Here is a 12,884-nt window from a genome sequence, read left to right as displayed (position 1 = left end):
AAGCGAGTTCACTATTTTGATTAATGCATTGTCCATTACTGATCAAATTTGGTAGAAAATTTGGCAGAAAATGATAAAGCCCGAGCCTACTTTACAAATTCTAAACACAGGGTTCAGAATGGATGCCTCATTAAAGAACTATAATTATTTAAGTGGAATTTTATACTTGGCTTTGAATTTCAGGAGATTCTGACTGATTAAATCTGGGAAGTTAAAATTAGTATTATAAAAGATGAAGACCCTGTTGTGATGAGAGGGTCAACATCCTGCCATAAGTGCAGTTCAGATGTCTCTATTCTACTTTTTTGGGCAAAAAGCAACTCTAAGTCTATATATATATGTCTGAGACACATGGCTGGTCCGTTCACCAGATGCCTTTCAAGTGACAGCCAGTCTTATTCTATTATTGAAGAGAAACATCCAATTCACACTTCCTTATCTATAAATGCACACACAGTATATCTTCTAGTAGATTTATGGCATTATTTTCATTAGATTACATATTAGTATTTAAATTATTATGGTTATAATATTTTCCTTACAACTTGAATCTGTATCATACACGACTGAATTTTTTGTTTTTACAATAGTTATTGACACTTGCTTCATTTTTGCAGTTTTGTTCTCTGTGTATCATGTGTTGCCTTTATTTGGGATTGGAATGAAAACTGACCTTTTCCAGTCCTGGGGCCGCTGATGAGTTTTCCAAATTTGCTGGCATATTGAGTGCAGCACTTTCACATCATCTTTTAGGATTTGAAATGGCTCAACTGAAATCCCATCACCTCCACTACCTTTGTTCATAGTGATGCTTCCTAAGGCCCACTTGACTTTGCATTCCAGGATGTCTGGCCCTAGGTGAGTGATCATACCATCATGATGATCTGGGTCATGAAGATCCTTTTTATATAGTTCTGTGTATTCTTGCCACCTCTTCTTAATATCTTCTGTTTCTGTTAGGTCCATAATATTTCTGTCCTTTTTGTGTCCATCTTTGCATGAAATTTTCCCTTAGTATCTAATTTTCTTGATGAGATCTCTAGTCTTTCCCATTCTGTTGTTTCCCTCTATTTCTTTGAACTGATCACTGAGGGAGGCTTTCTTATCCTTCCTTGCTATTCCTTGGAACTCTGCATTCAAATGGGTATATCTTTCCTTTTTTCCTTTGCTTTTCTCTTCCCTTATTTTCACAGTTATTTGTAAGGCCTCCTCAGAAAGTCATTTTGCTTTTTTCATTTCTTTTTCTTGGGCATGGTCTTGATCCCTTTCTCTTATACAATATGACAAACCTCCATCCATAGTTCATTCCAATCCCCAAAAGTCAATGCCAAAGAGTGCTCAAACTAACAAACAATAGCACTCATCTAACACGCTAGTGGAGAAGGAAGTGGCACCCCACTCCAGTACTCTTGCCTGGAAAATCCCATGGATAGAGGATCCTGGTAGGTGGCAGTCCATGGGGTCCCACAGAGTCAGACACGACTGAGTGACTTCATTTTCACTTTTCACTTTTCACTTTCATGCATTGGAGAAGGAAATGGCAACCCACTCCAGTGTTCTTGCCTGGAGAATCCCAGGGATGGGGAAGCCTGGTGGGCTGCCGTCTATGGGGCCGCACAGAGTCGGACACGGCTGAAGCAACTTAGCAGCAACACATGAGTAAAGTAATGCTCAAAATTCTCCAAGCAAGGGTTCAATAGTACATTAACCATGAAATTCCAGATGCTCAAGCTTGTTTTAGAAAAGGCAGAGGAACCAGAGATCAAATTTCCAACATCCATTGGATTATCAAGAAAGCAAGAGAGTTCCAGAAAAACATCTATTTCTGATTTATTGGCTATGCCAAAGCCAGTGACTGTGTGGATCGCCAGAACTATGGAAAATTCTTAGAGATGGGAATACCAGACCACCTGACCTGCCTCTTGACAAATCTGTATCCAGGTCAGGAAGCAACAGTTAGAACTGGACAGGGAAAAACAGACTGGTTCCAAATAGGGAAAGGAGTACGTCAAGACTGTATATTGTCACCCTGCTTATTTAACTTATATGCATAGTATATCATGAGCAACTCTGGGCCAGATGAAGCACAGGCTGGAATCAAGATTGTTGGGAAAAATATAAATAACCTCAGATATGCAGATGACACAACCCTTATGGCAGAAAGTGAATCAAAACTGAGGAGCCTGTTGATGAAAATGAAAGAGGAGAGTGAGAAAGTTGGCTTAAAGCTCAACATTCAGAAAACTAAGATCATAGCATCTGGTCCCACAACTTCATGGGAAATAGATGGGGAAACAATGGAAACAGTGAGAGACTTTATTTTGGGGGGCTCCAAAATCACTGCAGATGGTGATTGCAGCCATGAAATTAAAAGATGCTTATTCCTTGGAAGAAAAATTGTGACCAACCTAGACAGCATATTAAAAAGCAGAGACATTACTTTGCCAACAAAGGTCTGTCTAGTCAAGGCTATGGTTTTTCCAGTGGTCATGTATGGATGTGAGAGTTGGACTGTGAAGAAAGCTGAGCACCCAAGAATTGATGCTTTTGAACTGTGGTGTTAAAGAAGACTCTTGAGAGTCCCTTGGACTTCAAGGAGATACAACAAGTCCATCCTAAAGGATATCAGTCCTGGGTGTTCACTGGAGGGTCTGATGTTGAAGCCGAAACTGCAATATTTTGGCCACCTGATGCCAAGACCTGACTCATTTGAAAATACACCAATGCTGGGAAAGATTGAAGGCAGGAGGAAAAGAGGACAACAGAGAATTAGATGGTTGGATGGCATCACTGACTCAATGGACATGAGTTTGAGTAAACTCTGGGAGTTGGGATTGGACAGGGAGGCCTGGTGTGCTGCAGCCTATGTGGTCACAAAAAGTCAGAGACGGCTGAGCAGCTGAATTAAACTGATATATCATATGAATTGAATCCTAAATTACCACCTATAGGATACATGTTCCCAGTTGGTGAAAATATGAATGTCCTAGATGCCTGCACATTGCTGGGCAGCTGGACAGGACATGTTCTTGGCCTATTGCACACCTCTCATTTGGAACGTCTCATCATTTCCCTGGGAGTTCTTCCTCTGTAGTGATTTCCATTATAGAAAATTTACATTTTCCTTTTTTTTTATTTGGTCCCACATTTTAGTGAAATGCTTTTTCTTTACTGGATTCCACCACAGAGCCATATTGGTTTTGCCTGTGTTAATTGTCTGAATTTATAGTTCATAGGGAGGCTTCCCAGGTGGCACAGAGGTAAAGAATTTGCCTGCCGATGCAGGAGACGCAAGAGACACAGTGTCAGGAAGATCCCCTGGCAACATGCTCCAGTATTCTTGCCTGGAAATCCCATGGACAGAGGAGGCTGGTGGGCTGCTGTTCATGGGGGCTCAAAGAGTTAGACACAACTGAGCAACTGGGCATGCGCACACACACATAGTTCGTAGGTGATAATTTTGCATGTCAAATTTAAGAAGAAAACTATTTCCCGCTCAGAATTTTGAAAAGATTTGTACTGATTACTGGATTCTAGTGATGTTGACAAGAAATTGGTATTGTTCTAATTTCTGATCTTTTTTAAATATTTACTTATTTTAAATTGACTGATGATTGATTTACAATATTGGTTTAATTTCTGTCATACATCAATGTGAATTAACCATCGGTGTACATAGGTCCCCTCCCTCTTGAATATCCCTCCCACCTCCTGCCCATTTCCACCCCTCCATGTATTACGGAGCCCAGTTTGAGTTCCCTGAGTCATTGAGAAAATTCCCATTGGCTGTCTATTTACATATGTTAGTGTATATGCATCCCTGCACCCTCTCCATTTATCTCACCCTCTCCCTCTTTTCCCCTACCCTTGTCCATGAGTCTCTTCTCTATGTCTGCATCTCTATTGCTGCTCTGCTATAGATTCATCAGTACCATCCCTCTAGACTCCATATATGTGTGTATCTTAACCTGTATACGCTTTATGTGAACTTTTCCCCTCCATTTTGAAAGCTCTTAGTATCTATTCTTTGCTCCTAGTACTCTTCAGTTTCACAATGGCGTACCTCAATGTACATATTTTTTAATGAAATATTTGAAATAGTAGTCTTTTTCATCTGGAAACACTTATCTCTTATTTCTAATAAATATTTATCATAAACTTATCTTCTGTTTTTACTATTCTTCCTTCCTGAAACTGTGGTTTATGATGGGCTTCATGAAACTAATTAAAAATCTTATTTATCCTATTTGATGTGTATGTGTGTTTTACTTTCTAATCTTCATATTTTGAGTTTGTTTCATTTTATGTGTCATTCATTTCTTCTTTCATGGATGTAACAGATTTTCTAAGAATAATTGCCCTTCCTCTCTTAAGGATATTGCCTAAATTTCCACCAGATTCTGTTAACTTGGTTCAGTCTTTCCTGTTGCGTGTTCCTCAAATGCTTGGGGGTCCACTGATCATGGTAACTACAAAATGATTCAGGATTTCTTTGTATCTGTTAATTTGTCTTGGTGGCTAATGGGCTTTACCTCTTTGCCACAGTACAACAGAATAGATTTCTTTGGTTGACTCTAAAGGGTTAAGTGTCTTTGTCTTTTGCTCAGGCTGCTCAGATTGACCAGAGAAATGCATTTCCTTTTCCTGTGTCTAGAACAACACTGGCTCTCACTGTCTTGGCATCCCGTGAGGGAAAGGGCCATGCACCCCAGTCTTATATAGAGAGACTTGTAGTTGCTTTTATTTTTATTTTTTTTTTAAAGACAGCACACAGAGTTTCTGTCATGGTGAAAGAGGGTCTATGAAGCCTTGGGATCTAAATATTATTTCATAAGACCACACTCTTTGTGTTTTAGCACCACATTGACATCATTTTTTAAAATGTCTGATATTGTCCATTCTCCAGGCTTGTATATTTCCAGTTCTTCCAAAAGCAGTTTTGTTTTCTCTATTTTGAGTTTGCTAATTGCAGTTAGCATGCATTCTGCCTTTCAGCTTTGAAAACTGTATTTCTGTCATATTTTCTTCCTTTTTCTTGGACCCTGTGAGATTTCACCTAAAAAAGAAGTCTATTTATGTTTATTTACCAGTGTTTGAAGAAAGAACAGGGCAGATTGCTCAGTCTTAAATGTTAGTGAGAAGTTTTGTTGCTATTGTTTAAAAAAAATGCATGTGGATTAACGTGATAGAAACAACCTTTCTTACATATTTATTATTTCTTCTTTGGGGCATTTTTTTCTTGTTTACCTCTTATTCCTTTTTCATATATTTTTGCAGTAAAATTTTACATATTTGTATGACCTACATGTATTATTTTTAATATATGAAAGTTTTACACATGTTTTTTTCTAGCTTAAAAATAAGTCTTTTGAATACTATTCATAAATTACATGCATAAGATTTTAGTATTTTTATTGAACTCACCATGTATCAGTACTTTAGAATTTTCCATATTTCTGCTAATTTTTATTACATTCTTAAGGAAAAATATGTGTGAGGTTTTCAAACAGCCTGGCCATTTGAGAAGCATTGATCACAAAAATTGTTTTGTCACTGTATCATTTGTTTCCTAAACAATCACAGTACAGCATATGTAACTATACCATTGAATCTTAAAGTGTTCATAAACATCACCCCAAAGTATTACTAATTAAAGCTCACTTAACATAATTCAGTGAGATTTGTGGATATGGCTTATTTCCACATTGCACATTTTATAGGAAAATTGCAACTATAAAGCCCTTTGTGTTGTTACCCATTCACACATAACTTCTCGTACAAGGTGTTTTTACTCAGATACAAAATCGGTGCCCGCACAAACACAACAATCCATTCTTGATTGAAGTGGTCTTTAAAAAAATTGTATTGTGTCCCTGCTTATTAACTCAGATTCTTTAAATAAAGGAGGAAAACAAACTAGTTCTACCTGTATGTGGATACATTTGTTATATAATAATCTAGATTTGAGAATCCTTTGTTCTCACTTTATTTTTGCTCTATAGTCTCAGATAGTCTCTGTGAATTTCATGTGCCAGAGCACCACTTGAGCTCTGTCTTCCAGTTCAAAAGCTACCACGTACAAGTAGTCTTTCCTGACTCACTCAGCCAAAAGTCCTCTCTTTCTTTTTTGATTACTGCTTTCATTTCATAGCATTCATTACAACAGTATGTCCCTTAAAAACCCAGAATAGTACCACATTGTAGGGTATTTTATAAATAGGGGTAATAAAGAGCAAAGAAAACTTGGGATGGGATTTTCCAGGTAAGAATAATGGAGTGAGTTGTCATGCCTTCCTAAGGGGATCTTCCCAACCCAAGAATTGAACCTACATCTCTTCTGTTTCCTGCATTGCAGGTGGGTTCTTGACCATGAGCACCACCTGAGAAGACTAAAAAAAATAATCTAAACTTGAAATTGTAATTTATGCTTTAAATCAGTGTTTTCTGATAGATATTTTTTTGATAATTGTAATGGTCGCATTCTCAGTTGTCCTGGGCTACAGTCCATAGAGTTGCAAAGAGTTGGACATAAATGAAGCAAATTAGCATGCATATATTATTTTTATTCTACCAAAATATTGTGAATGACAAATTATTACATTATTAATAATTAAAATTTTAAATACTTACCATGTCAAAGACACTACAAGAAAGTTTTATGTGTCAGTTTATAAAATTCTAGTAACACAATGAAGTGGGTATTGATACACAGGGGATGAACAGACTTATCCTCATTAATTACTGTTAAAAGATTAATATTCAGTGAAATTGAGTTAATTTCCCAAAATAAAACAAGTTACAAACTTGAAATTTGAACTCAGATTTTCTTGCTTCTAAGTTTTTCAATTTGATGATTGTTACACTGCCTCTTTAGCTTAAAATATCAAACTATATTTGCTGAGTTGAGAGAGAACAAAACTTCATGTGATTTTTCTATTTCCCCTCTAAGGTACAGGAATTTAAAGTCCATGAGATAATAAGCTATGGGATTCAGATAAACTCTGAGAAGGCTTTTTGGATGATACCAGAGTTGGCACTGAAATTACATTTATTTATAAGTGACCTACTTCCAAAAGAGACTTCGGAGGATGTAAAAGAAATTTTTTTTAAGTAGTATTTTCAAAACCAGTAAGAGGTTTGAAGAGAAAAGTTTGTCAAAAATGGAGTACTGAGATTCCTTCTCTTGCTGTGGTTTCATATATGCTGGTAGAATACCAGAGACTCCTGAGTGAGAGAGAGAGGATGTTATTGCTCCAGACAAATTGAACTGCATGTTCATACCAGTTCCCCTTGTCCCCAAGACCCATGGGCATGACTAGTGGCAGGGGAGAGAATGCTTTCCCAAGAGTTGACTCTTGTCCTAGGACAGGAATTCTGAAATTGGGAAACCCCATCTTACACATAGGCCACTGGAAAACATGCACAGCCTTTACTGGAGAAAGTTGTTATTTTTATTATCCTGGTCAAAAAAAAAAAAAAATCTCCCTTTTGCTCAAGAGGGAGATATACTATCTCTTTTGTGCTCTACAGACATTTTTTAAAAGCTAGTCCAAGGGAAAAAAAAAAAAAAGCTGTCACACACACAGTGACACCATACCATGAAGAATTGTCCCCTGACAAAATCGACATAGGAGAGAATGGAACTTTCCTCTGAATTCCCCATATTTATAAATCAAATTCTCTAGCTCTCTATACACCAAATGACAAGAAGCCCAGCTGTTTGTAAAAAGAATTTTTTTTCCCTGACCTTAAGCTATGAAAGTATTGTATTATGAGGAATATTATGTAATGGAAAATTAGGCAAAGGATTTAATGAAATATTTAGTTTATATTAATAAAATGAAACACATGTGGATGTTTTCTGTTTCTCCTCCATAAGCCCAAAGGCATCATAGCAAAGAACAGGTTCATAAAACCAGTTTTTGATAAGTGCAGAAAAACTGTGGCAAGCTTTATTGTTGACAAGTGTTTTGACCGACCCTTATAACTTCTTTACATATTTAAACAAATGTATTTCTCCTTAACTTAATACATTTGTAGCAGCACATTTCTACAACTGATAATGTTCTTCCAAAATAACTAAAATCAACCATTTCTTCATGTTACACCTTAAAATTGAATCCTGGTTTATAATCTTTATTGCCTTATTTTATTTTTTTTAAATTTGGATTGCATTAAAGTGTTTAATGTATTACTCTGAATTAGTTCATCTTTTAAATCATAAATATCATAATTTGGATTGCATCCAAATCTTCTCTTGACAAGATAATATCTTTATTGTCTTTTTGAGAACTTTCATAGCATTTTATTAGAAAAGCAACATTTTAAGGAGGAAAAAATAAATACCAGTGAAAAAAATAAAATTGAGGAAAAATTCTCTAAAGATATTTTGTTTTGCAAGTTAGACTTGCTTATTGCTGTACATAAAAAATCTGGTTTCAGTAATGAATAAAATAATGTGAGAAAGTACAGCAGCAACTGCTACATCACATGGAAAATTTAAATTTACATGTAATGTGTTTAAATGCTTGAAATTAGAATTTTGGAGCTCTCAGATGCTACTGTAATGTCCTCTTTTCTTTTAGTATATGTAAACCATCTCCACAGGATAAGAATTTGGGATTAATTCAACTGAGTAACAAGAGGAAATTCATATTCAAGAGCTATTTTAATTACCATCCGTCATTGTCTAACTGCACATTTAACTTGATTTTACTCCTTTCTAATTCCATTTAATTAAACATGTTTACAAGTCCAAAATTTTAAGATCCAGGAGTACAAGAAAAAACAACTCTGTAGTCAAAGTAGACTTATTAAAATTTTCATTCTGAAATTCCTCTAGTTGACTTATAGGACATACTCTGTTAGGTTAGAGCCTTTTCTAGCAAAATCATGATTAATTTATATTTGAGTAGCCAGTAGAGATTTTGTGAAATAAACGTATTAACTACACAAAGAAAGCTCAATTCAGCAGCTTGGTGCATCATAAAAAAGAACTTTGTATGCATTGTATCAGATAATATACATGAAACTGGAAACATCATGAACTGATACCCCTAAAACAATTTTTAATGAGCAAACAATGCTGTGGTAAATAGTTTACCTATTTACCCTTAGTTTAGCTAAACCCTCACCTCGGAACATCTACTCCAAGGGAAGCCATACACACATGCAGATCACCAGGGTCTGATGATTAAACTACAACAAAGTTCAGTAACCCAAGTTTATGATGATGTTTCTGAATATTTGATGTTAAAGGAAATAGGGGAAATAATAGAAACTAACTCTAAAGTGCAATATATTTGATAAATGTTTTTGTGTATATCACCTTAGACAATCCTCGCAATCATCCTTTTATGTAATACCTCCATTTCGTGTAGGAGGAAATGGAAAGGTTATAATGGAGTGGTGAAAGACATGAGTGCTGAGGCTGGAATACCTGGTTACGATCAACCTTCACCATATGTTAGCTGTCACAACTTGGTAAGAGTAAAATCTGTAGTTTCTGTCTTCTCATCTATAGCTGAAGATGATCATATAATTAGCCTGGGGAATTTGGGGAGGCAGATTTCAATTTTCTTAAAATAATTGTATATAGTGCTGAAGAGATGACCCTTTATACAAAAAGTTTTCACTGATTGTTACTAATTGTTTCTATTATGCTGCTATTGTTGCTGTTTTTTCCTTCACTGTTTTTATTCAGTGAAAGGTTAAACAAAGACAATCCATCTACTGTTTTGGAAAGCAGATTGTAAACTAAAGTTTATATTTTTGAGGTTAATTTTTTTCTTACAAATTTTGATACAACATATTTCACCCTTTTTCCCTCCTGATGTCTGTGTGTCTTTCTGTCTTTCTTCCTCTCCCTCTCCTTCCTTCTTACTGCAGAACAGGGTAAATTCATCAGAATTAAGAGGAAGTTTGATACAGAGATCTTCCATTTATCCCCTGCCACCACACATGCATAGCCTCCTTCATTATCAGCAGTCATTAAGAGTGGTACATTTGTCCCTATTTATGAACCTGCATTGTCACATTATTGTCACCCAGCATTCATAATTTACTTTAGAGATCACTCTTGGTGGTGTACATTCTGTGAATTTGGGCTAATTTATAGACATATATCTATTAGAATCATATCAAACACAGTAGTTTCTCTGCCCTAGAAATCCTGTGTTCTGCCTCTTTATCTACTTCTGTCCTCTCCCTCCCAATCTCTGGTGGCCTGATCTTTTTACTGTATCATGGTTGTCCCTTTTCTGTTCATATAATGTCATATAGTTGGAATCATACAGTAAGTAGCTTGTTTGAACAGACTATTTTTAGTTAGGAATATAAATTTCAGTTTCCTCCATGTTTTTTTCATAGTACTTCTTGAGGAAATCTTGGCTGCTTTTATTATATTTTGACAATTATAAATAAAGCTGCTATGAATCTTTTTTCAGATATGTCTTTTGCAAATACTTTCTCCCTTTCTGTGGCTTGTCTTTTTATTCCCTTGACAGCATTTTTTGTGGAGCAAAAATAGTTAATTTTAATGAAGTTTAGCTTGTCAGTTCTTTCTTTCATGGTTTATGCCTAAGTGTTGTACCTAAAAAGCCACTGCCTAAAGAATGGCCAGGTTCCCCTAGATTGTTTTCTAAGATATCACCAAGATTTATTTTCACACTTTACATTTAGTCTGTGTTGCGCACTTTGCATTTAGCTCTACAATCCATTTTGAGTTGGCTTTTGTAAATGGTGTATGATATGTATCTAGATTCTTTTGTTGCTGTTATAGATATCCAGCTGTTCCATGATCATTTGTGGAAAAGTCTACTTTTACTCCATTATATTGCCTTTTCTCATTTCTCAAAAATCACTGAATTATATTTAATGTGGGTCCATATCTGGGCTCTCTGTTCTGTTCATCTGTTTGTCTATGCATTTAGTGATTTTTAAAACTTCATCCATGTTTTCTTCTCAGTAGATATTTTGTCAGATATATGTTTAAGTATTTCATTTTTGTTGATACTAATGTAAATGTTTCTGTGTTTTTAATTTCATCTTCCATTTGTAGGGAAATAAACTCAACTTTAGTATGTTAACCTTTTGTCTTGCAGCCTTACTATAATTGCTTGTTAGTTCCAAGGATTTTTGTGTTTATTATTCTGGACTTTTTACATAGACAGTTATACTATCTGCAAATGCAGGTAACTTTATGCCTTCATTTTCAATTTGTATACTTTTTAAACTTTTTGTTATCACTTAGCTGGAATTTAGTATGATGCTGCAAAGAGTGGTGAGAGGGGAAAACCTGATCTTGGTAAAGAAGCTTTCAGTTTCTCACCGTTAAGTATAATATCAGTTGTAGATTTCTTGTAGATATTCTTTATTAAGTTGAGGAAGTTCTTATCCATTCCTTGTTTACTGAGAGTTTATCATTAATAAAGTGTTGAATTTTGTCATATTTTTTCTGCATTTATTGAAATAATCATGTGGATTTTTTTTTCTATTCTAGCTTGTTAATGTGATGGATTGCATTAATTGACATTTTACAGGTTAATTTTATTTATTTACTTCTGTTTGGCTGTGCTAGGTCTTTGTTGCAGCACATGGGCCATCTCTCCTTGCAGCGAGCAGGGGCTGCTCTTCGTTGTGGAGCACGGGCTTCTCACTGTGGTAGCTTGTCTTGTTGTGGAGCATGGGCACTAGGTGTGCGGCTTTCAGTAACTGCGGCACTTGGACCTGGTAATTGTGCCTCACGGTCTCTGAGTGGGCTCAGTAGTCGTGGTGCACGGGCTTATTTGCTTTGCAGCGTGCAGCGTCTTCCAGACTAGGGATTGAACCAGTGCTCCTCGCATTGGCAGATGGATTCCCATCACGAGGCCACCAAGAAAGTGCTACGTTAACTGACTTTTGAATGTTAACCCAGGCTTGCGTACTTGATAAATCCCACATAGTGATGGGATATAGTTCTTTCTACATAATGCACACCATGCTTTTTAAGATGCCAGAAAATTATTTCTTATACTTAAGCATTATGCCATGAATGATTAAACTGAAAATGGCTTGGTTAGTAGTTTTGCTCAAATAAAAATGAACTGGTTTCTAATTTTTCTTTACAACTTTTTTTTTTTTTCCACTTTTGGGTAACAACCACTTTGAAAAAAAAATCGAAACTGGTGCAGAAACTGCACTAGAATGAGGAATGAAAAAGTGCTCTTTTCAATGAAAAATATATTAAACTATATAAACTTTCTCACTGTTAACATTATATGATCATCTGCTATTGCTTTTAGGAAAAATCCAATAGAAAGTATTCATGAAGTGAAAAAATGTAAAAAGTAATATAAACATGATATAATAAACTCAATGCCAAATATAAATATAAAAATTTCAATAAATTAACCGCCCCTCCAAATGAAGCCCAAACCAGAGAAAACTGGCAGCACAACTCTCTAGAATTAACTATTCTTTTAATGTATTTCAGGTATGCAAAAACTACAAATAAGGTATTGAAAAGCCCAATAAAAAAACAATACCAACAATGGGAATGTGTAAAACAGACTCATACTCAAGAAACACTTCGAAGGAAAATAAAATATCACCATACCAATGCAGACAAATTAGCAAAAATCTCCAAAGAATAATGAATGGAACAACATGCTTATTTGGAATAGAGGAGAAATAAAGTGAAATAACCACACAATGCAAAAACCTTAAAGATAAAAAATGAAATAGACTGTATAAAAACCCACCAATATTACAACTTTTTAAGCCATTGTTCTCAGATGAAGTCAGATCTAAGGAATACAAATATGTTAAGTTATAGAAAAATCACACCATATAATCTAAAATAATTCTTATGCATCTAAAGCCGTCTGTAGATCAACACCAATAAT

The sequence above is a fragment of the Bos javanicus genome, chromosome 16 (genome assembly GCF_032452875.1).
Source record: "Bos javanicus breed banteng chromosome 16, ARS-OSU_banteng_1.0, whole genome shotgun sequence".
In the NCBI taxonomy this organism is placed as follows: domain Eukaryota; kingdom Metazoa; phylum Chordata; class Mammalia; order Artiodactyla; family Bovidae; genus Bos; species Bos javanicus.
Note: the sequence above shows the minus strand (reverse complement) of the source record.